This window comes from Geotrypetes seraphini, chromosome 8, assembly GCF_902459505.1.
Source record: "Geotrypetes seraphini chromosome 8, aGeoSer1.1, whole genome shotgun sequence".
Taxonomy (NCBI): domain Eukaryota; kingdom Metazoa; phylum Chordata; class Amphibia; order Gymnophiona; family Dermophiidae; genus Geotrypetes; species Geotrypetes seraphini.
In genome coordinates, this window is record NC_047091.1 from 159,046,881 (window position 1) to 159,072,214 (window position 25,334).

At 43.9% G+C, this 25,334-nt stretch overlaps 1 protein-coding gene and 1 non-coding gene across 2 annotated transcripts in view; one reads left to right on the forward strand and one right to left on the reverse strand.

Annotated features, from left to right (window-relative positions):
• CCDC63 (coiled-coil domain containing 63) overlaps positions 1 to 25,334 on the forward strand; it is a 133,991-nt gene that overhangs the window by 135 nt on the left and 108,522 nt on the right. The window lies entirely within an intron of this gene.
• Positions 1,417 to 1,519, reverse strand: LOC117366271. The gene has a single exon (XR_004540543.1). It is a non-coding gene; the product is annotated as a U6 spliceosomal RNA (small nuclear RNA).

Consider the following 25,334-nt stretch of genomic DNA (forward strand, 5'->3'; position numbering starts at 1 on the left):
TGTTGTTTTGTTTATATATATCCCGCCCTTACTCAGGGGCGGGTTACAAACTTACATACAGACCTACATCAAACATTGCATACACCATCAACAACACAAAACAAGAAGTGCAAAGCCATAAAATACATAGGCGACCAGCACCTTATTATCTTCTTCTCCTTTTCATTAATAACACAGTCTCAAACCTGCCCTGTTTTAATGATGCTCAAGTAATTAAGACTTTGAATATGTATTGAAAAGGATTATTAAAGGAAGATTGAGAATGTCCGGCTGTCTGTCTGAAGATGAAACTTGGCATGTTGAAAAGGGCATATCAAGTTTGAAAATGAGCCAAACTGAACTGAGGGTTCTAGGGAAATAGGCCTCCCCAGATATGGCCTGGTGCATTTCTGTGGGACCAGGTTTAGCGACGATTGCTGCTACCCACCCAATTCACTAAACGGCCTACTGGGTGTTGTCTGATCCAACCCATGCAAATTAGTAAAACCCTACGCAAAATAGCCAAGCAATTGATTCAAGATTATTAAAGAAAGATTGAGAATGTCCGGCTGTCTGTCTGAAGATAAAACTTGGCATGTTGAAAAGGGCATATCGACTTCGAAAATGAGCCAAACTGAACCAAGGGTTCTAGGGAAATAAGCCTCCCCAGATATGGCCCGGTGAATTTGTGTGGGAGGAGATACAGGTTCTGTAGCACAGAAGTGTAGCAGTTAGGAAACTGGTGCTTTCAAACTGCCCCCCTCTCCTCCCAACAAGAAACTATCCTCAACACAAACTACCCCACTGTTTCCCAAATTACCCCACCCAGGACCCCCTGGTCCTCTTGCTCCTCACCGTGCTGTGGCCAAGCACAGGAGACAATGAACAGGAAACATGGCTTGCATTGCCCTTGGTACAGCCCGGCCCCACCTCTAAAAGTTGCCTCACTCCTCAAAATGCCTCGCCATTTTGCAGGCCCTTATACATGCCCCAAATTGATCTCTACAACTGCTCCACTATCCTTCCAAGCAGGCATCTGGAACAACACCCTAAGTGACCTCCTGAATTCTCCGTCATACCAATCTTTCAGAAAAGCACTGCAAACCCTCCTATTTGACAAATTCATTTGAATTCCCAAACTTCCAAACCCTGACCAATTCCACCTCCAACATACTCCCTCTCCCCACTAGCCTTACTTCCCATCTACCTATTTATTCCCACCCAAACCTTTGGTGTCATATCCCTGTACACGTGTACTCTATAAACCTGTACTTGCAGCTGTACCTGTACCCTGTAAACACTCTGTTTGTTTCAATACTGTATACCGTCTTGAACTGAAAAGGTATGATGGGATATATATAAAGCTATTATTATTATCATTATTATTGTCTACTACCCTGCAAATTGCCCTATCCACATGGGGGGAGGGTGTCTTGACATGATGTGGAATGCTTCACGAATTTGCATGTCATCCTTGCGCAGGGGCCATGCTAATCGTCTCTGTATCGTTCCAATTTTAGTATATGTGCTGCCGAAGCATTCTATAGTATTCAATAGCCTGTGTGCCAAATGCTGGACATCCCCCCTGATTTGCCTATATCCCTCTCAGATCCACACCCTTAAGTGCCAAATTGCAGAAACAAAATTTGACATTGTTTTGACTGAATCATATCCACGTCATTCTCTTCTTGGGCTGAGAACTTTTCAACATCTCTTCGTAGAAAACCAGCATAAGGCAGTTATGTGCGTTACTGCTAATTAGTACTGTGATAGAGATGGACAGCGTGTTCTTGCACAGATGGACAGACAGACCACACTCTGGGCATTCAAGAAAAAAACTTTAATTAAACAATAGTGCAGAGCCTGTTTCTTCACAGGCTCCTATAAGTTTGTGTTCTTCCAAGAAAACAAGTAGGCTTTGTCCCAGCCTTTTCCCCAACACAAGTCCCATTCTCCATAGGGCTTGACACACCCCAAACAGTCTTTATTTTAGGTACAGGAAACAGGCAGCATTTGGTCCCAGGTCTTAGTAGGCACTGAACAAAGGCAGGTTTTTAAATGCAGTAGTGCCAAACTCTATCAGTGCCAAGCCCTTCCAAGCAGCTTCTCCAGCTCCTAGGTTCCCTCTAGGACACCTCTCCTCCTGGGTCTGGCTCGGCCTTTTAAGTTCCTCTGAGTCACTTCCTGGTTTCCTAATCTAATCTAATCCTTAGGTTTGTATACCGCATCATCTCCTACTTTTCTCCCCTCCCCCCTTCCTGAGGAAAACCTCTTTCTCACTGCTGCTGTGGTTGTGAGACAATTTAGCCAGGAGGGGGAGTGCCGGGTTTTACTGAGGTTTATTCTGAGTCTGAGCAGCATTGTCAAGCAGGGTTTCATGTACTGTCACAAGTACCAATAAGTGCCACTTCATACCAGTTATAGCCAATAATAGGTTGTTAATGCCAATTAGAGGCTTGGTAATCATGCTATGTGCGCAGCTGACTATTCTATAACTTGCAATTGCAACTTTGTATACTACGTATAAAGCGCATGCAAATTTATAGAATTAGGGGGTTAATGTGTGGATATGCAAGGGGCGTTCAATAATTTAACTACCTCAGTAGGAAAGAAGAGAGTTTTCAAAAAAGAATTGTTTTATTTTCAATATAGTTCTGCGATAGCTCCATACACTTCATCCACTTTTCCTGCAATGACTTTAACCCATTTGAAAATAATTCTTATGTTTGACCTTCAAGCCAGGACATCACAGCTTCCTTGATGTCTTCATCACTTGAAAACCACTGTCCACAGAGAGATTTCTTCAAAACTCAGAACAAGAAGTAATCCGAAGGAGCCAGCTCAGGATTTCAGGGTGGATGATTCAGGTGCTGAAACCCACATTCTCAGATGGCAGCCTGTGAATATCATGACATATGCACCGGGGCATTGTCATGAAGAAGCAGCATGCCTGCTGTGAGTTTTCCTCATCTTTTCTCCTTGATTGACTCACACAAAGCGATCATTATGTTGGCGTAACTCTCCCCAGTTATGGTTGTCTTGTGTGGCATGAACTCTAGAAGCAAAAGTCCTTAATCATCCCAGAAGACAGTTGCCATGACTTTTCAGAGTTTTCTGTCTTGAACTTTTTTGGGGTGGGGTATTACTTGTGCTTCCACTACATTGATTCCATTTTGGACTCAGGATCTCTGTGATAGACCCAAGTCTCATCTCTAGTCATCAAACAATGAAAAAAATTTACTTGATCTTCACAGAGCATTCCAAGTTCTCTTGACAGCACTGGAGCCTCATGGCCTTCTGACATGGTGTCATCATTCTTGGAACCAATCTTGCACTAACCTTGGACATGCCCAACTTTTCATGAATTATTTTCCAAACTGTATCTGCCGAGATGCCCATTTCTTCAGCTATTCTGGAAACCTTAATTCATCTGTCTGACAAAATTAAATCCTCAACATTCTTGCACATTTCTGTGGAAGTTGCTACCACAAACTGTCCGGTGTGAAAGTCATCGTCAATGGACTCTCTACCCCACTTAAACTGCTTGCTCCAAAATTTTACTTTGTAGAATAATGGGGCAGACTCATCATAAATTGCAGCCATGCATTCATGGATCTCTTTTGGCTTTTTCCCTTCTTTTGTGAGAAATTTTTATTACTGAATGATGTTCCAAATTTAGTAGTTTCTTACTTGATTTGCATGAGGATTCTCCTGACATCCTGTCTCTTGGAATGTTAGACTCGCATTGAGCTGCAACTGTGCATGAGTAACCTTGAGATATGCCACAACATGTACAGACTTGTTTCAACATGCTTGTTACTTTCTATCATATTCAGGTAGATTGAACACCCTTTGTACATCCTTGGAGAATAAAGCATTAAACATAAGCCCTGTTATAATGATATATTCCTAGTCTGTTGTGCTATTCTCAAATGTAGCTGGCTCCAGATTGTAAAGGAGAGTGAATTATTATTATTTTTAGTCTAGTGAATGCCATTCTGAGATGCAAAAAGTTAATAATATGATCATAATTTTAGCTGGCACTCAAATTAAGTTAAGATTTACCTCTAATATAGTGTCTGTCCTGTAAATCTTATACAGGAGGACATGTACTATGTTAAAAAAATGAATAATACAAACAACCCATAGAAAATAAGTTGATGGTTTCAGTCCAGTTCTTACTGGACAAGTGTCTATGTGGTCATCACATTTTGACATTAAGGGATAACAACACCAGTCTCAGTGGAGAAAACAAAGATTGCATAGCCATGAAGACTGAATTATCCTCGTAATCCAGAGCAATCATGAGACATAGAGAACCAGGGAGTGTAGTGAAGCTGGCACTGCCAATGCAGTGTGTGTGTCAGGGGGAGGGCGGTTGCATCATTCCTGCCCATGTTATAGCTGTTCTGAGGTTGTGCAGTATGTGTGTGTGCAAGGGAAGATAGCATTTCTAATCTAATCTGAGATTTCTGAGTCGCACTATGCCTAAGTAGGTTCAAGGTGATTTATAATGCAATTTAAATGGATACAATTTAGCTTTTTTGAAAATGCTTCCATAGCTTTTCAGTGATTGTGGTTACTCTGGCATATTAGTTGGACTGTGTGACCCCTGATGCAGGCGTTCCTCAGACGCCGAAACACAGTGCTGTGTCGGGTCCACAGCTTCTGCGTGTGTCCTTTTCTGAAATAAACAAGTTGGTTTTACATCGGTGATCTTCAGTGGAGTGTTCATTGTCTGTTCCCACTAACTTTTGTACTGTTTTATACCCATGGGTTCTCTGTCCTGTTAGACTTTTTGATGTTTGCTACAATTTAGAATAGTACAGGATGTACTTAGTGGTACATTATAATACAGATTTGTGGGGAACTAATGCTGTCCATGCTGTATATGCTCTATGATTTGGCAGTGTGTACATTTGTGGCATGCTTGTACTATTGCTACCTGTGTTTTGTGTGTGCGTGTGAGAAAGCAAAGCTTGCATTGCTGCCAATTGTGCTGTACTTGCTTTGTAGATAAATGGAGGACTTTGCTTCCAATACTATCAATCTAGTAACCTTTATGGCCACTAAATTCAATAAAATAGATGACTGTGTAGCACAAAAAAAAGTAGAAGCAATGATAATAATAATTAAGAGAGAATGTTTTAAATATAAAGCATATTAATGAGAATGACAAATATTAATCATGTGGCAGCTGGCATAGTTAAATAAAATACAAGGCAGCATCAGAAAACCCTTTATGACGTCTGTATGTGGATTCTTCTCATATGTGACTATGGAAAAAAGATTTAATGCCTAGCACAATATGAAATAAAGCTGGGTATTTATAGAATAACTAAATACTGTATGTCCTGCGCTCATTTGTTGAAATAAGACAACAGTGCCACCTACCTACAGCAGGAGGACAAAACTTGCCAAGAACCTTTTCTTTCAAACTGAGGTCCTGGGCAGCATACACAAAATGAAGTAAATCCTGTGGTAAAGTAAAAGTAAATAAAACCAAAAATATTGTACCAAAATTCAGCACATTTTACATTGGGAGCAATTCCCAGTTCAGTAGATTTGCATGAAGCTTGCATACTGACTATGCTGTTTTATAGCACAATGTTTTGCCACTCTTCCAAATCTCCAAACTGCTCCACTTAAAATTTACTCCTTCACAACTATCCCATTCCTAAACTGTCTCCCACAGCCCAAAATATCCTGCTGTTTATCTGCTGCCCCATTCCACAAACTGCCCCATCTCCAAAACCTACCCCTGCAACTCCTACACTACCTTGCATACTGCCCCCACGCCCCTAAACTAACCCCTGCTAACTACCCCACCCCCATAACTACCATAAATATCCTATCCCCCAAAGTACCTCCTGCAACTATTCCACTACCATGAAACAATGCCTTACATCCAAAAATAGCCCTCTACCAATTATCTTGCACCCAAATATTTACCTACCTGCAACTGACATAACAGCCCACAAACTGTTCCAACCCCCCAAAACTGCAAATGCCCCTCCACCTCACAAATTGCCCCACTCCTAAAAGTAATCCCCCCAAATTACAACTGCATGGTCAAAACTATCCCCCCTTAAACTTGCCACCCTACAAGTGTACCCCACAACTCCACCTAGCTCCCCCACAGACACAGAACATGTACATGCACACATGCCCCACAGATGCACAAATGGAATGCTAACATTTCCCCTATCCTTATATTTAATTTTCATTGTTATTAATTCTATTCTATTTCAAGAATCATAGTTTCCTTATTGGTTTCTATGAGTATTGTTGAGTAACATCTGTTGCTACGGGCAGGGTAGGGCCAAATTAAGCCACTGGCAACCTCTAGATATTTTGGGCCAGATTCTATAAATGGTGCCTAAGCACACCCACATTGTAGGCGCTGTTCCACGCGGTTGTCAACCACTAGGCACCACTTGTACATTCACACCTAACTGTGCCTAAGTGGACTTAGGCATTGCTAGGCACCGTTGGGGTAGGCGCCAGTACACGCAGGCAGCGAAACTAGACCCCCAACTATCCAATCTATTGACCACGACTCCAGACTACAAAACCTTCAGAAAAGAAATAAAAATTCTACTATTCAAGAAATCCATCAAAACAAACTAACACCACAAGAAGCTCTTCAGTCCCCCCGAAAGTAACCCGTTCAACTCTCTAACTCTTCTGGAAATGTCCAGATAACCTCTTATGCAATCCGCCTTGAACCGCAAGGAATGGCGGAATAAAAGTCACTAATGTAATGTAATGTAATTAGGCCATGTTTTACCAGGCCTAATGTACTAGTGCCTAACTTGGACTCTTAGTGACGCTTAAGTAAACCATGCCTATTCTCCATCCATAACCATACCTACTTTTCAGGTAGGCATCATTAGACATCGGAGGGCTTCTTAACTTAGGCCTCACTAAGCGCTGCTCTGAGTTCCGTGCAGGAATCTTTTTTTTTTCACTTTATCAATTAACTTCAATGGCATAATCAATTACCACACCATTTAAGCTAATTAATATAATTTGTGTTGGGCCTGGATTTTAAACCCCGCCCCCCCTTTTACAAAACTGTAGTGCAGTTTTTAGCACCGGCCACGGCAATAACAGCTCTGACGCTCATAGAATTCCTATCAGCGTCTGAGCAGTTACTACCGCGGCCGGCGCTAAAAAACGTATTAAGGTTTTGTAAAATTTTTTGGGGGGGTTAGTTATGTGTTGCTAGGCGTCCATGATTAGGGTATCTAGCAACACTGTTTATAGAATCTGGCTCTTTGTGTCCACATGTTTCAGAAATCAGCAGAATTTTATAGTAATGTTCAGAAGGTACACATTTTTTGTAGTTTAAAACCTCTCAGCAGTTCTTTAGTCCCCCCCATCCTCACTTCCATGTGTACGAGCCTACACTGCCTGCTTCCATTGTAACTAGCAGCAGACAGTAGATGGGATCAAGTCTATGGGCAAGGCAGTGGGGCCGTAGAATTGGACAGTAGCTTTAGTCACAGGAAGGGAGAAGGTGATCTGGAGAAAGTTTCTGTGCTGTACAATTGAAGTGTTTGCATCTGGTAGAAGTGAAAGATTAATGAACCCCCCTCTAAGAAAAAAAAAAAAGGCAACACTGCATTTCTTTGACAGAAGCAATTCCAAAAACTACAGTAAACATTACACTGATTTACTCTAACATACCTTTCAAACTGCCCTTCCCTCTTCTCTCCAGGTCACAGGCACATAAAGAGCACATAAACATACCAACGCACATGTACAAACACACAGAAACATGTATACCCTTCACATGGGCTGTTGTTGAAGCTCCCAAAAGATGCATTGAAAGTGTTGGCTTACTTTCTATGTGGATCTGCAATCCTGTCATCCCATGCAAGCATTTAACTGCTATAAACATTAAAATGAAAATAGCAGCATGAAAAATGGTCAAGAGGGTCTGAATGTTTCATTATTATTTATACCTGGACAATGGCAAGAAAAGGGAAACTTTTATTACATATCATTTTTGGATACTGCTTGTTTTGGTTTAAACCCCTTTTGTGGGGGAGATGAAAGATGATGGAGGAGGTAAAGATGAAAAAAAAAACAACAAAGAAAGGGAAAACAATAAAAAAATTAAACATTTATAAATTACTATATCAAGTCAAAGACCTTTGAAGTATTATTATTATTTCTCGTCTTTAAAATTAGACAAACTGAAATACAGTATAATCTCATTATAACGTACTTAAGGGACCTGGCAAAACAGTCCATTATATCCAGAGTCTGTTATATCCAGAGTTGCATTCTAATACTCTACACAAAAAGATGTTCTAAGCATTATGTCGTACTGTACGCAAATTACTGGAAAGAAAAAAATCTGTCATTTTCTTCTGGCCTGCATTTCTTTCAGAGGTTTTAGTGATGTATGCATCACATTTTCGTAGCAGACTTTTCAGCCATTTTGAAAATAACTATTAATGGGGATCCGCAGACATTTCTGGCGCATGTCATAACCTTGACCTCATTGCTTACTGCATCCCTCCAGATCCCTCCAGCTGCCAGCGTCTGGCGATGAACAGCCACATAGACCAATCAGTGTTTCCTGCTGATATGCCAGGACTATTTTTAGAGCGTGACGTATCTGCACTGGATATCACTGGCACGCCAAGCGCCTTGTAGGCGGAGCCTATATCTCCGTTACAGCCAAACAAAACTACAGCTAAAAGCGGCTCTGGGGACCAAATTGTGTCTATTATATGTAAGTCTGCTATATGTGGTGCTTTTTTGCATGTTCATAAAGGCGCACGGCTGGGACCAGCAGATCTTGTCCGCTATAGACGATATTCCGTTATAAGCGAGTCCATTATAACGGGATTATACTGTACTTGTTTTCATAGAACATTACCACCTTATCCCTGTACTCCTCGCAGCAGAATCTCCTTGTTGTCACATATGACACCACATGTAGTAGAATCTTTTCCATGACAGGGTCCTCAGTTTGGAACACACTTCCCTCAAACTTACGCTTTATAGCCTCATTAGAGAAATTTAAGGCAGAGTTTAAAACATTTCTTTTTGAAGACACCTACACACCCCAAAACTCTTATGCATTGACCCTTTCACCCAGCACCAGTGCCCAATCACAGTCGGGGAGCTGGCCTGAGCAGATGAAGAAACATTATCCCTCTATCCTTTAGCTTTGCTCCTCTTTTCTTTCAATTATTGTAGTTCTTTATTTTCTGGCACCCTCTGTAATCCCATTGCACTCCCCTCATATAATATGTAAGTGTACACTGCTTCGATATACATTGATAGGCAGTATATGAAATAGTAAATAAACTTGGAAGTAGTGGATATTATAATAGTATATCCTAGTTAGGCTACTTATTTCTATAGTGCTACAGGACATATGCAGTGCTGTGTACATGATATGTAGGTACCTGTCTCTAGTGGGCTCACAATCTTAAGTTTTGTACCTGGGGCAATAGCAGGTTAGGTGACTTGCCTAGGGAGTTGTAGTGGGAATTTAACCCAGTATACAAAGATCACAGCTGTGGCATAGCAAGGAAGGTTGGCGCCCACCATTTCTACGCCATGCATCCCCCCCACTCTTCCCCGCTACTTGTGTGCCCTCCCTTGAAATGTTCGCTGGCGTGAGCATCTTCCACCTACTGGTCATACCGGCCTAAACTCCCTTCTGACATGACGTCCTGTTCCCGCAACCAGGAAGTGGCGTCAGAACGGAGCTGAGGCTGGCATGAGCAGCAAGTGGAAGAAGCTGCTCATGCCGGTGAACATTTAAATAGGTACAAGGGGGGTGGAGAGGAGTAGAGGCACTATGCGCCCCCCCCCCCCGTATAGTTGGTACCCAGAGCGGTCCACCCGCCTACCCCTCTTTACTACCCTACTGATCACAGCCCACTACACTAACCATTAGGCTTCTCAGAGTGGAAATTACTGCAGCAGAATATTATTATTACTTTATCAGTTTTATAACATTCTTGAGTTTATATTACACTGTTCAGAAGTAAATAGGCGATAAAATTGATTTATCCAAGACTGTAACAGGTTACCAGTGGGAGAAGCAAGTTTTGAACTTCAGCGTCTCTAGTTTTCAGGCTATTGGACTAAACCACAAGGCAACTTCTTCCTTCCTCCATGAAAGAGCAGGGGATTAATAACCCTTGAGTGAACCCATGTGACTCTTCAAGGTAGAGAGGATGTTCTAACCTATGCCTGACATGGGGTAGTTGAAATTCCTCTCCATTGAAAACAAAAAAAAAAGGCAGACATGTTCATTTCAACTTTTCTATGGCTTATCTGTCACTTGAAAAGCTTCAGTGACTGATGAGGATCATGGATGTGTTCGTACTTGTTATGATAGAAAGACACAATAATGGAATACATGCAATGAAAAGCAAATAAACCATCTTAAGAACATAAGAAGTTGTCCCCGCTGAGTCAGACCAGAGGTCCATCTTGTTCAGCGGTCCGCTCCCGCGGCGGCCTATCAGGCCTAGTGCCTGAACAGTGGTCCCTGATTAATTTTGTAATTTACCTCTAATCCCATCCCTATAATCTACCTCTACTCTTATCTGTACCCCTCAATCCCTTTGTCTTCCAAGTACCTATCCAAAGCTTCTTTGAACCCCTGTAGCGTGCTCCTGTTTATCACATCCTCTGGTAGCGCGTTCCATGTATCCACCACCCTCTGTGTGAAAAAGAACTTCCTGGTGTTTGTTCTAAACCTCTCCCCTTTCAATTTCTCTGAGTGCCCCCTTGTACTTATTGATCCCCTTAATTTGAAAAATCTGTCCCTGTCTATTTTTTCTATGCCCTTCATGATCTTGAAGGTTTCTATCATGTCTCCTCTAAGTCTCCGCTTTTCCAGGGAGAAAAGCCCTAGCTTTTTCAGTCTGTCAGTATATGAGAGGTCCTCCATGCCCTTTATTAGCTTAGTTGCTCTTCTTTGGACTCTCTCAAGTACCTCCATGTCTTTCTTGAGGTACGGTGACCAGAATTGAACACAGTACTCCAGGTGCGGGCGCACTATAGCACGATACAGTGGCAGGATGACTTCCTTTGTCCTGGTCGTGATACCCTTCTTAATGATACCCAACATTCTGTTTGCTTTCCTTGAGGCTGTGGCACACTGCGCCGACGCCTTCAATGTTGTGTCTACCATCACTCCCAGGTCTCTTTCAAGGTCGCTCACCCCTAGCGCTGATCCCCCCCATTTTGTAAGTGAACATCGGGGTTTTTTTCCCTATATGCATGACCTTGCATTTCCCTATGTTGAAACTCATTTGCCACTTTTTGGCCCATTTTTCCAGTGTTGTCAGATCTTTTTGGAGATCCTCGCAGTCCTCCATGTTATTGACCTTGCGATATAGTTTGGTGTCATCCGCAAATTTAATAACCTCACATTTTGTTCCTGCCTCCAGGTCGTTTATGAATATATTGAATAGGAGCGGTCCCAGCACCGACCCCTGTGGAACTCCGCTCGTGACCCATTGCCAGTCTGAGTAATGTCCCTTTACTCCAACCCTCTGTTTCCTGTCCGCCAGCCAGTTTTTGATCCATCGGTGGACCTCCCCTTGCACCCCATGGTTCCATAGCTTCCTTAGTAGTCTTTCGTGTGTCACCTTGTCGAAGGCTTTTTGGAAGTCAAGGTAAATGATATCTATGGATTCCCCTTTATCCATCTGGCTGGTTACCCCCTCAAAGAAGTATAATAAGTTCGTGAGGCATGACCTGCCCTTGCAGAAGCCATGCTGGCTCGACTTTAGCTGCCCATAGTTGTCGATGTGTTCCCAGATGCTGTCTTTAATCAGTGCTTCCATCATCTTTCCCGGGACTGAGGTCAAGCTCACCGGCCTGTAGTTTCCTGGGTCTCCCCTTGAGCCTTTCTTGAAGATGGGCGTGACATTTGCTATTTTCCAGTCTTCCAGAATCTCTCCAGTTTTTAGGGATAGGTTGCATATTTGTCGAAGTGGCTCAGCTATTTCGTTCCTTAGTTCCTTGAGTACCCTTGGGTGAATGCCATCCGGACCTGGCGATTTGTCGCTCTTTAGCCTATCTGCCTGAGGACATCCACCTTGCTCACCTCTAGCTGTCTTTTAACAGCAAGCTGAATTAACAACAACCAAAATACAAAATTAACACTTCAAACTAACAGCTATAGTAATGTGAGTTACATAGTAAATGGCAGCATGCAGTCTGCCCAAAAAGGTGGCCAGGGTTGTTGCTCCTTGCAGGTCACACCCCTCTCTGCCCTGTTTAAATTGTGAAGGTCATTTAAGTTTTGCTTTGATTCTATATAGAAAGATGATGGAATTCTGATCACAGTGACTCAAAAAAAAGATATAACAGAATTGGAAAAGGTACAGAGAAGGGTGACGAAAATGATAAAAGGGATGGGATGATGTCCCTATGAGGAGAGGCTAAAGTGCCTAGGCCTCTTCAGCCTGGAGAAGAGATGGCTCAGGTGAGATTTGATAGAGGTCTATAAAATAATGAGTGGAATGAAATGGGTAGATATGAATGGCTTGTTTACTCTTTCCAAAAATGCTAGGACTAGGGGGCATGCAATGAAGCTATTAAATAGTAGATTTAAAACAAAACGGAGAAAATATTCATTCTCTCAACGTGTAATTAAGCTCTAGATTTCATTGCCGGAGAATGTGGTGAAAGCAGCTTCCTTGTCATCATCATCAGCAGATGAATCCAGAGACTAGTGGGATACCAGACATCAACCAGCAGGTGGAGATAGAGCGTACTGAGTTGTTCTTAGGGTATATCTTGAATGCACAGCCTCCTGGCCAACCAGTAAACTCTATCTCCAGCAGATTGACGGATGTGTTTCTCACAGCTCCTGGATTCTATGGGCCTGGGGCTACAAAGTATTTGAGCCAGGTTGGGGTGTTCTAGCATGGCGTGCCAGCTTTGGAGGTACACTTGGGTCCCTCCCATTGTCTCTACCTCACCCTCTTCGAGGTAATACCTGGGTCCCTACCTCACCCTCTTCGGGGTAATACCTGGGTCCCTTACCTGAACCGGTGTAGTTCCTTCAGGAAGTTTCTTCTTACCCACGAGGGTTGCCTGAAGAGGAGACGGTAAGGTATTGAGTGCTGGTCTTTTGTTGGGAGGTCCGGGTGCGTTGCGGTTCAGGGTTGCGCTGGCTCGATGCATGGCCTTTCCTGGGGACATGAATGCCTAGTTCGGGGTGCTTGGCGATGTTCTTCTCTCTGGGAGGGCACCAGCGGCAGGGTTTTCGACGCCTTCCTGCAGATGAGTCAGGGCCGATTTTTCCTTCACTGCCTTGCGGCAGTGGCAGGCACGTGATGATGAGTTGACTTTTGGCAGGTCAGGTCGCTGCCTTGGCTCAGTCTGGTGAGAGGGACTTGAGTCCAATAGGGGCGCCTTAGGTCCCATATATCTGGGAGATCCCTGGCGCCTTTCAGCGCGATGCTGAGCGTTTTTATTTTGCTTCTGGTTGCACTCCGAATCGGTTGGAGCGCGGTCTTCAGTAGCCTACCCTCCTCCGGCTGGTCGGTCCCAGTAGCTTTTGGGTGGTGGTTCCCTTTGTTTATCGGGTCCTCTGAGGAGGGGCAGCTGGTCATCTTGGAATAATACGGTCAGGGGCAATTGATGGCTGCTGATGGGAATATGATTGTGTTTATGATCAGAAGCCTTCCGATAGAGAGAGGTCGGCAGTTCTTTGTCGATGTGGGACTGCCGGCAGGGTAGGCGTGACGGTAGCTATCGGTGTCAGTTTTCTTGAATCGTGGGGAGGTTTCGGTACTATTTACTGCCGCGGTCCTCCCCCCACTGCATTCTCTATTTGTAGATTTGCCCATGTATATGTCTTCCTTTCCCATATGGTTTTGGGATAAGAAGGTAAAGCAACGGAGGGTGTCCAGTTATGCACCCTATATGGTTCCAGTCTGCATTACACACCAGTAGTTGTGTTCCTGGGGCTCAGGCCTCAGATGAGGAGTGTTCCTGGGGCTTCGACCTCAGATGCAGAGTGTTTCTGGGTTTCGGCCTCAACAAAAGTATGTCCCTGTGGCTTGGGCCTCCGACGAGGAGTGTTCCTGGGGCTTAGGCCTCAGACGCAGAGTGTTCTGGTGGCTTAGGCCTCAGACGATGAGTGTTCCTGTGGCTTAGGCCTTAGACGGTGAGTGTTTCTGTGGCTTAGGCCTCAGATGAGGTGTGTTCCTATGGCTTAGGCCTCACACAAGGTAGGTTCCTGGGGCTTAGGCTGCAGACAGGGGGGTGATCCTGTGGCTTTGGACTCAGGCAAAGAGTGTTTCTGGGGCTTAGGCCTCAGATGAGATATGTTCCTGGGGCTTAGGCCTCAGTTGAGAGATGTTCCTGTGGCTTAGGCCTCCATTGAGGGATGTTTCTGAGTGATGTTCCTTCGGCTTAGGCCTCAGTTGTCACTGTTCCTGGGGCTTGGCCTCAGTTGAGAGTTCTTTCTCGTAGGTTCAGGCCTCTGTTGAGAAGGCTGTCCTATGGCTCAGGCCTCTGTGGAGTGTGCTTTCCGGCGGCTCGGCCTCAATTAAGAATTCTTTCCTGTAGCTCAGGCCTCAGTTGAGAGATTTTTCTTGTGGCTCAGGCCTCAGTTGAGTGTTCTTTCCGGTGGCTTAGGCCTCTGTTGCGTGTTCTTTCCAGTGGCCCAGGCCTCCATTGATTTTCCTGTGACTCAGGCCTCAGTTGAGAGATTTTCCTGTGGCTCAGGCCTCAGTTGTGAGTTTTTACCTGGGGCCTTGCCTCAGTTGAGGGATTTTCCTGTGACTCAGGCCTCAGTTGTGGGGTTTTTTGGGGGGACTTGGGCCTCTGTTGAGTGTCTTTCCTATGGCTCAGGCCTCAGTTGAGAGGTTTCCTGTGGCTCGGCCTCAGTTGAGAGATTTTCCTGGGGCTTGGGCCTTCATTCGGTGTGTGTTTTTTCCTGTGGCTCAGGCCTCAGTGGAGAAATTTCCTCGGACTTGGGCCTCAGTTGGGAGATTTTCCTGTGGCTCGGGCCTCAGTTGTAAGGTTTTCTTGGGGCTTTGGCCTCAGTTGAGAGATTCTCCAGTGGCTCAGGTCTCAAATATTTCTCGGTGATTCAGGCCTCAGTTGTGTGTTTGTTCCTGCTGTTCCTTCTAGGATTCCTTCCTATGGAGGAGTGGACAGGATGTTTAGGTCTACTTTCTCAGCCTCTGAGGTTACAGGGAAATACTTTTAAAACCAATAGGTGGAAATTTTTTCCGGGGGATTCAGAGGGGGAACCTTGTCTCCTCCTAGTATTCTTCCCCACTATGGTTGGCAGTTTGGGAGCCCCTTGGACTTTAGGCTTGGGAAGGTTTCAATTGGATGGGGAGCCTTCCCTTGTCACAATCTTGGCTTGCTGCCCTGCCGCCTAGCGGGGGTTTGGCTGTCATCTAAAGACGGGTCCCTGACATAATGGGGTTATTCCACAGGAGGTTCTCTGGGGCACTGTAGTCACAGTAGGAGGCTGCTTGCTCTCTTATGTTCCAGGGAGCAGCACGGGGCGATGATGTCCATGGCATGGTGCTCCCTGGCGATGATTGCTCCTACTCACAGGAGCTCTGGAGGGGGTTAACCTCTGCATGAGCATGGGATACATAGTCTCTGGAGTTTCATATCTCCTTGGCTGGATGGGGGGGGGGGGAACATAGCCTTGCACGTTCCCTGGGTTCTTTCCCTCCCTATGTTTGGATTGCTTTGGTACATCCCACTAGTCTCTGGATTCATCTGCTGCTGATGACAAGGAAGGGAAAATTATGTCCTACCTATTAATTTTCTTTCCTTTAGTCACAGCAGATGAATCCAGAGCCGCACCCTGTTGCGGGTTTTGGCGATCTTAGGCACAGTTTGGACATGCCTTGTGGGCTGGAATTGTATTCTCAGTTTGTGTGCCTCAGGGATTTGGGTAGCACATGTACGGACAGATGTTACATATGTTACTTAGGTCTCGTAGGTTTCATTCCTTTTCTGTGCGTTGTTTCAGCTGCTTTGAGAAAACTTTTACTGGTTGGCCAGGAGGCTGTGCATCCAAGATATACCCTGAGAACAACTCAGTACACTATCTCCAACTGCTGGTTGATGGCTGTTATCCCACTAGTCTCTGGATTCATCTGCTGTGACTAAAGGAAAGAAAATTAACAGGTAGGGCATAATTTTCCCTTAGCAGGGTTTAAAAAAGGTTTGGATAATTTCCTAAAAGAAAGGTCTATACACAATTATTAAAATGAACTTAGGGAAATCATTCATAGGATAAGCAGCATATAATATGTTTTACTCTTTGGGATCTTGCCAGGAAGTGGCATGGCAAGGGTAGGAGGTGCCCAGGGCGGTGGCACCCCCCACCCTGTTCTCTGCCCCCCCTCCACCATGTGCACCTTCCTTTCTCCCGTACCTCTTTAACATCACCAGCAGAAGCAGTATCTCCAACCTCCGACCTTGGCTCTCCCTCTGATATCACTTCCTGGTCCTTGTATGTCTTTATCTGCCATCATTTACTATGGTGGTTATTTTAGAAACACTGATCATATTTTAGATGTCCATAGAGCATGAATGTCCAAGTCCCAATTTTACAACACTGGGATATGAATGTCCATGAGAAATGTCCGTATGTCAAGAGGGCATGGTCTGGGTGTTGTTATGAGCAGGGCTAGGGCAGGCTTAAAAAACAGATGTTCATACATTATTATAGAAGGGGAAGGAACATCTGTGTCCCAAATGATGGACATCAAGATCTAAACCTGCTACCTGGGATGTCAGCCACGGATCGCCCCAAAAAAGGAGGTTAATGAATCTAGGCCTGAGTGTCAGAAAAGTAATCCTTTTGAGCAGCACTCCACTGGAGGAATTAGGGGGCTTCACCAATTTAATCCCCCAGTAGTTGGTATCTCCCTCCCCCTCCCCCCCAAAAAAGTTACCTGGCAATGGAAATGGGGCTCTGTGACAGCTTCATGAATAGTAAATGTTTATGTTTCTACAATGGTTGACACAAGCTTTTCTGTTCCAGCATATAAATATTTATGTTGCCAACTTGAATGTCCTTGTGCTGTCAGAGAGACATTCATGTTCCAGTATTGCCCTGTTGATATGTTAAACATTTGTTTTATAAAATGGACAGTCCTGCTGCAAGACACCCATTTCTCCATGAAGTTTGGAGCATATTGTATGAGTAGAACGTAAGCCTTCCTAAACTAAATATCTCAAGTCCATTTGTATGTCCTTTCTAAAATGCCACTCCATATTACTATGTAAATGCTTTGTGCTAGAGATGAATGGACTGTAGTTAACGGAGTCTGCCTGTCTTACCCTTGATGACATCACTTGTTTGTCATCACAGAATTCACATTATGATGTAAAGATTCCATATTTTGTCAGTCAAAGCTCTCAAAAGCAGAGCTAAGTAACTTGTGAACAGCATCTGAGAGAAACCAGGTAACTTCCTTAAACACTTTTTATATAATCTATTTCTTACAGTTCACAACTGGAGCGCACCTCCCTTGAAAGTCTGGTTGCATATACCTCCTAATTCCCAATGGGATAAGGCTGAATGGATCTGTGTTGTTTTGTCAAGATTCTTTGTCTTTCAAACACATTGAACTATCATGAATTGCACCCTTAGGAGGCCAGTTTAGAAACATCTACACATAGAAACAGTGATATTTTCATACTCATACATGTGAAATAATGATTTCTGAAAGCTGGTATTTATATGTATAGATCTCAAGATACAGAGGTTTCAAGGGGGCATGGTTTGGGTGTGATTTGAATGGGTCTAAATATTATGCCTGTAATTTCTGTTGTACAATAGGAACATATACCGTACTTTTTTAAAAAATTTATGCTCCAAGGCATGCATAAGAACATAAGAATTGCCACTGCTGGGTCAGACCAGTGGTCCATCGTGCCCAGCAGTCCGCTCACAGGGCGGCCCTTTGGTCAAAGACCAGTGTCCTAACTGAGACTAGCTTTACCTGTGTACGTTCTGGTTCAGCAGGAACTTGTCTAACTATATCTTGAATCCCTGGAGGGTGTTTTCCCCTGTAACAGCCTCCGGAAGAGCATTCCAGTTTTCCACCACTCTCTGGGTGAAGAAGAACTTCTTTACGTTTGTACAGAATCTATTCCCTTTTAACTTTAGAGAGTGCCCTCTCGTTCTCTCTACCTTGGAGAGGGTGAACAACCTGTCTCTGTCTACTAAGTCTATTCCCTTCATGTACTGTATGTATAATGATTGATTGATGTGAACCGCCTAGAATTCCCGTGTATGGCGGTATATAAAAATAAACTATTATTATTATTATCTTGAATGTTTCTATCATGTCCCCTCTCAATCTCCTCTTTTCAAAGGAGAAGAGGCCCAGTTTCTCTAATCTCTCACTGTACGGCAACTCCTCCAGCCCCTTAACCATTTTAGTTGCTCTTCTCTGGACCCTTTCGAGTAGTGCCGTGTCCATTCACTTATAAAGAGTTTTATATATATATATATATATAGAACATAAGAATAGCCTAACTGGGTCAGACCAATGGTCCATCAAGCCCAATAGCTCGTCCTCACTGTGGCCAATCCAGGTCACTAGTACCTGGCAAAAATCAAAGAATAGCAACATACCATGGGCTTCCACCATATCTTCCTAAATAACACACTATGGACTTTTCCTCCAGGAACTTGTCCAAACCTTTCTTAAAACCAGCTACGCTATCTGCTCTTACCACAACCTCTGGCAATCCATTCCAGAGCTTAACTATTCTCTGAATGAAAAAATATTTCCTCCTATTGGTTTTAAAAATATTTCCCTGTAACTTCATCGTGTGGCCCCTAGTCTTTGTAATTTTTGACGGAGTGAAAAATCGATCCACTTGTACCCGTTCTACTCCTCTCAGGATTTTATAGACTTTAATCATATCTCCCCTCAGCCTTCTCTTTTCCAAGCTGAAGAGCCCTAACCATTTTTGTCTTTCCTCATACGAGAAGAGTTCCATCCCCTTTACCATCTTGGTTGCTCTTCTTTGAGCCTTTCTAGTGCTGCTATATTTTTAATGTATTTTTAGTATTTATATATCACTTATAGCCTATGGGGATCATAATCGAAACGGAAATACGTCTAAAAACCGGCCTAAATCGGCACTTAGACAATCAGTGAGACAAGTCGTCCAAGTGCCGATAATCAAACTGGGTTTCAGATGTATCTAAAAATGACGTAGACCTTCACAGTGCTGCAGTACGCCCAGAGCTAAAAGGGGCATTTTAGGAGGAGTGGTGAGGGCGGGATTTGGGAGGGACCTGGCCAATCCTAGACTTAGTCGTACTGCATGTATAACCGAAAGTTTAACACTGCCTAGACGGAACTTGGACAATGTGACTTAGGCCTTCTAAAACCAGGTCTAAGTCACAAGAAGGTATCCAAAGTGACCAGACCCTACATACTCCCCCAGTGATCACTGCCCCCCCCCCCCCCCGCCATAAAATTCATAATAAAAACGTCACATATCTGCCTCCAGAACATCAGCACCTGGCAGCCTGGCATAGGAAAGCCTAGTAGAGCTGCACAGAAGTGGCTTAAGTGGTCTGGGGGATGGGCTAGTGAACTATGGAGAGGAGGACCCAGGCCCAAAAGCCACTCTAACCACTGCATACATGGTGAAACATGCACTCCCAAAACCCTGCCATATAAGTGGCACCTGCAGCCATAAGGGCTATTGGGGTGATAGACAGGTGGGTCTAGTAGGTTTGGGGGGTGTGAGTGCCTTGTCATCGGCCTCCTTATCTCCAGAACGCAGAGCGGCACCCATGGTACTGGCAAAAAAGCCAAAGGTACCGGTGCCCTCGCTGAAACAGCAAATTAGAGAATTGCTGCAGCAAGAACTAGGGGAGCAGTTACAGCTTTTACCTCCTGTAATGGCGACACCGGCGCCTCTGGTGTCAGTTCAATCTGAGCATTCTACGATGGCACCGATTCTCTCTGAATCACCATCGGTCCCACCTCGTTTGGTCAAAGAATCAATGTTGCAAACACCTGTTTTCTTCTCATACATCTCCCGAGACGGTATCAATAAAGTCGGGTAAGGCTTTACAAAAGCTTAAAAATCTCAACTCCTCAACACCCAGTACTCGGCACCGGATTCCATCAACCCGTGATCCTGATCTTTGGGGAGATTCTGAAGAACCTCTACTTTCTGATTATGAGGATGTTTCTTCAGAAGAAGATTCTAATCTCCCATCTTCGCAGGAACCTACTTCGAAACCTGGACAAGGCTTCTTTTTCAAAATTTTTAAAAGATATGTCAGAGACTTTATCCATACCACTTGAAGTTGATTCTAAAAAATCTAAGCAAATTTTAGATGCTTTAGACTATGAGCAGCTACCCAAAGAGTTTCTCAAGCTCCCTCTACATGATATCTTAAGGGAGACTTTTTATAAAAATCTAGAAACTCCTTTAACAATCCCTGTGGCTCTTCGCAAACTTGATTCCCTGTATAGAGTGGTGCCTATTCCAGGTTTTGATAAGACTCAGTTACCACATGAATCTCTTCTTGTGGAGTCCACCCTAAAAAAATCTGCAGGAGCCAGTGTGTATGCTTCAGTACCTCCTGGCACAGAGGGTAAAGCCATGAATTGCTTTGGCAAATGATTTTTTCAAAATTCTATGCTTGCCAATCGATCTGGCAACTATGCTTTTCATTTTTCATTTTATTTAAAGCATTTGGTGAATCAACTTGCTACTTTTCAAAAATACCTTCCTGACTGAAAATTGCCTTCATTTCAACACTGCATTTCTGAATTATTTCAGTTACATAAATATATGGTTCATTCCATATATGAATTTCAATAATCACAGCTCTTATAGCAAATAACTAATATATAAATAATGCTCTTATTAAAATGTGAAGTGCTCAGACCTTATAACCTGTGTTTTTAGTGTTATCACCAAAACGAGGTTAACAAGGGGACCATCATTGCCTTCACTGTCCCCCGACCACCTGCATTATATAAACAAACTCTCAACGTGATTTGTTCATAATGAATAATGTACTTATCTTTGCCAGGTGGTAGTTGATGATGTTAAATCTCGTTCAAACAAACGTAAACCAAGTGATGTGACATTAAAAATTTTTTCTCTATGTGTGCGGTTCAATTTATGGTCCCTGTCCCCCTGTCTGAGCACTTCACATTTTAATAAGAGCATTATTTATATATTAGTTATTTGCTATAAGAGCTGTGATTATTGAAATTGATATAGATTATCATCACAGAGTATAATTATCTATTCCTCCAGAGATAAGTTCATTCCATATATGATACATTTGAACTGGCTTCGAGTATCTGAGCTCGATATAAACCATCAAGATTGACTCGCTAATGCTCCTTGTTTGGGTGATGAACTTTTTGGTCCTTCTTTGGATACAACTACCCAAAAACTATCCGCCCATGAAACCAGGTGGGATTCTTTAGTGAAGAACAAAAAGAAGCCCACTCCTGCTTGACCTTTCAGGCAACAACCAGCCTATCAACGTCGTTTTGCTGCCAGACCTATGCCTCCACCCCATTCTCAACCTCGGAGACAAAGACAACAGCCTCAACAACAACGTCAGCAAGAGCAGAAACAGCAAGCTGCTCCTCAGAAACCAACACAGCCCTTTTCACGTGTTTCTCCGGAGCATAGTCACCATTTCCATAACACAGACTTTACCTCAGCCCATCGGAGGTCGTCTCCAATTCTTCATCAGTCGTTGGGAGCTTATTACATCACACCTTTGGATCCTCAACATCATTTGTCAGGGTTATTCTCTAAATTTCCAGACTCTCCCATCAGACAACCCTCCAAAAGAGTCTGTTTTGGACCCTGCACAGTCCCCAATCCCTTCTTCTGCTGAATGCCATCGAGGAAGTTCCTCTTTCTCAACAGGGGCAAGGATTCTACTCCCTTTACTTCTTGATACCCTAGAAGACTGGAGGACTGAGACCCATCAACAAATTTCTAGTAAGAGAAAAATTCAGGATGCTATTTCTCGCCCTGCTATATCCTCTCCTCAATCAAAATGATTGGCTATGCTCCCCAGATCTCAAGGAAGCCTACACACATATTCCAATTAATCCGGCTTCCAGGAAATATCTCCATTTTCAAATCAATCGCTGTCATTACCAATACAAGGTACTTCCCTTCGATCTGGCATCTTCTCCCAGAGTCTTCACGAAGTGCCTAATTGTGGTGGCCGCTTTTCTCCGATTGCACGGTCTTCAAGTCTTTCCTTACCTGGACGACTGGTTAATCAAAGCTGTGTCCTCTCAAAAAGTGCTTCAAGCAACTTCTCAGACTGTATCTTTTCTTCAGGTTCTTGGATTCAAAGTCAACTTCCCCAAATCACATCTCATTCCAACTCAACGCCTACAGTTCATTGGGGCAATCCTCGAACTATTCTCATGAGAGCATTTCTTCCATCAGATTGTCTTCAGACCGTCTGTGTCAGCAATTACTTCCTCTTCAAACCATCTCTGCCAAACACATGATGGTTCTTCTAGGTCACATGGCTTCAACAGTTCATATCACGCCACTGGCAAGACTACATCTTCGGACTCCTCAATGTACTCTTGCTTTGCAGTGGTCTCCAGCGACAGATCATCTTTCTCATCATATTTATGTGACATCATCTCTTCTGCAGTCGCTTCACTGGTGGATGACCTTTTCCAATCTATCCAGAGGTCTCCTTTTCCATTTACCCCCTAATCACAGGATCATCATGAGGGATGCATCTCCTTATGCCTGGGGGGCTCATCTGGACGATCTGCAGACTCAGGAGTTTTGGACCACCAGGAAGCGGAAATTTTACATCAATGTCTTAGAACTCAGAGCAATGTTTTATGCCCTCAAGGCTTTTCATCATCTTCTTTGCCTCAGGTCCTCCTCCTTTGCACGGACAAACAAGTAACAATGTACTACATAAACAAGCAAGGAGGTACAAGCTCTCTCCTGTTGTGCCAGGAAGCCCAAAAAATCTGGACTTGGGTGACAGCTCGCAATCTGTTCTTGAAGGCAGTTTACCTTCAAGGGGAGAAGAATTCTCTAGCAGACAACCTCAGCAGAATTCTTCAACCTTACGAATGGACTCTCGACACTGCAACTCTCCAGTCCGTCTTTGCTCAATGGGGCACTCCTCAAGTGGATTTGTTTGCGGCTCCTCACAATCACAAGCTGCCCCAGTTTTGTTCCAGACTTTACTCTCTTCTTCGTCTGGCAGCAGATGCCTTTCTCCTGGATTGGACGGGTCTGTTTCTATATGCATTCCCTCCTCTTCTTCTCATGCTGCGAACCTTATTCAAGGTCAAGAGGGAAGTAGCCACCATGATTCTCATTGCTCCACGGTGACCCAGACAACATTGGTTCTCCCTTCTCCTTCAACTCAGCTCCAGGGAGCCCATGCCTCTTCCAATATTTCCTACTCCTGCTCACTCAGAATCAGGAATCGCTTCTACATCCCAACCTGCAATCTCTACACCTGACAGCTTGGTTTCTCTCGGGCTGAATTCATCTGTCTTACATCTTTCTCGGCCTATTCGTCAAGTTCTGGATGCATCCAGGAAACCAGCCACTCAGCAATGTTACCAACAAAAGTGGACTAAATTTTCTTCCTGGTGTTGTCTTCTTCATCATCATGATCCAACATCCTTGGCAGTGGAATTGGTGTTGGATTATCTTCTTCATCTGTCTGACTCTGGTCTCAAGTCTACATCTATCAGAGTCCATCTCAGTGCTATTACAGCTTTTCACATGCCAGTCGAGGGAAAACCTCTCACTGCTCATCCTATGGTTTCCAGGTTCATAAAGGGGCTTTTCAATGTTAAACCACCTCTCAAGCCTCCACCTGTCATCTGGGACCTTAATGTGGTTATTTCCAGTTTGATGAAGCCACCATTTGAACCAATGGTCACAGCTCATCTCAAGTTTCTTACCAGGAAAGTGGTCTTCCTTATTGCTCTCACCTCTGCCAGAAGGGTCAGTGAGTTACAAGCATTAGTAGCAGATCCACCTTTCACAGTTTTTCATCATGAGAAGGTGGTTTTGCATACACATCCAAAGTTTCTTCAAAAAGTTGTCACTGAATTTCATCTCAATCAGTCAATTGTTCTACAAGTGTTTTTTCCTAAACCTCATTCTCATGCTGGAGAAACTGCTTTGCATACTTTGGACTTTGGCCTACTACACTGATCGGACAAAGCCACAGCGAACATCTCCAACTTTTCATCTCTTTTGACCCAAACAAGTTGGGGCATCCTGGATCCAAGAGAATGATTTCCAACTGGCTGGCTGCCTGCATTTCGTTCTGCTATGCTCAGACTGGACTGATACTGGGGAGTCGTATCACAGCCCACAAAGTTAGAGCTATGGCAGCTTCTGTGACTTTCCTTAGATCTACGCCCATTGAGGAAATCTGTAAAGCTGCCACCTGGTCCTCAATTCATACATTCACTTTTCACTATTGTCTGGAATCTTTCTGCAGACAGGATTGGCACTTCGGTCAATGTGTATTAAAAAATTTATTTTCTTAAAGGCCAACATTCCCACCATCCCATCTCTGTTAGCTTGGAGGTCACCATTTGTGAGAATATGCTGCCTGCTTGTCCTGGGATAAAGCACAGTTACTTACCACAACAGGTGTTATCCAGGGACAGCAGGTAGATATTCTCACAACCCACCCACCTCCCCGGGTTGGCTTCTTAGCTGGCTTATCTTAACTGAGGGAAGGCACTCGCGCATGCACGGTTCGGGCTATCATGAACTTTCTGAAGATTTAAAGTGGCGATGCACCTTTAAAGTGGTCCGTACCGGGGCTCCATTGGTGACGTCACCCATTCATGAGAATATCTGCTTGCTGTCCCTGGATAATACCTGTTACGGTAGCAATGCTTGGGCTTTGACTTGCTCTTAGCTTTTATAGGGCAGGAGAATGCTACATATGTAATTAGTGAAATTAAATGGGTTTTTATCGTCCTTTGATGCAGTAAAGCAAAGAAGAGTCGAAAGCACAGTGAACAGACACCTCATAAATCATATGAAGTCTGCCCCCCACAGTTCTCTTTTCTATGTGCGGGCATGTAGCGTGCAAGAGGGGCTGGCAAGGTACTGAAAGGGTTAAAAATGTCACCACCTGTTCTGCTTCAAGCTCCAAAACTCAACAGGAAAATATTTCACATGCGCATCATTAAAAAATGTGGCTGGCCTTTGCAGTTTAACAGCCATCTGTGATCTTTTACTCACGGTGCCAACCACAAACAGGAGGAACCGATTCCCTGCTCAGATGTAGCATTTGCTGATATGGAAAATTTCTTTGTCTCAAAAAA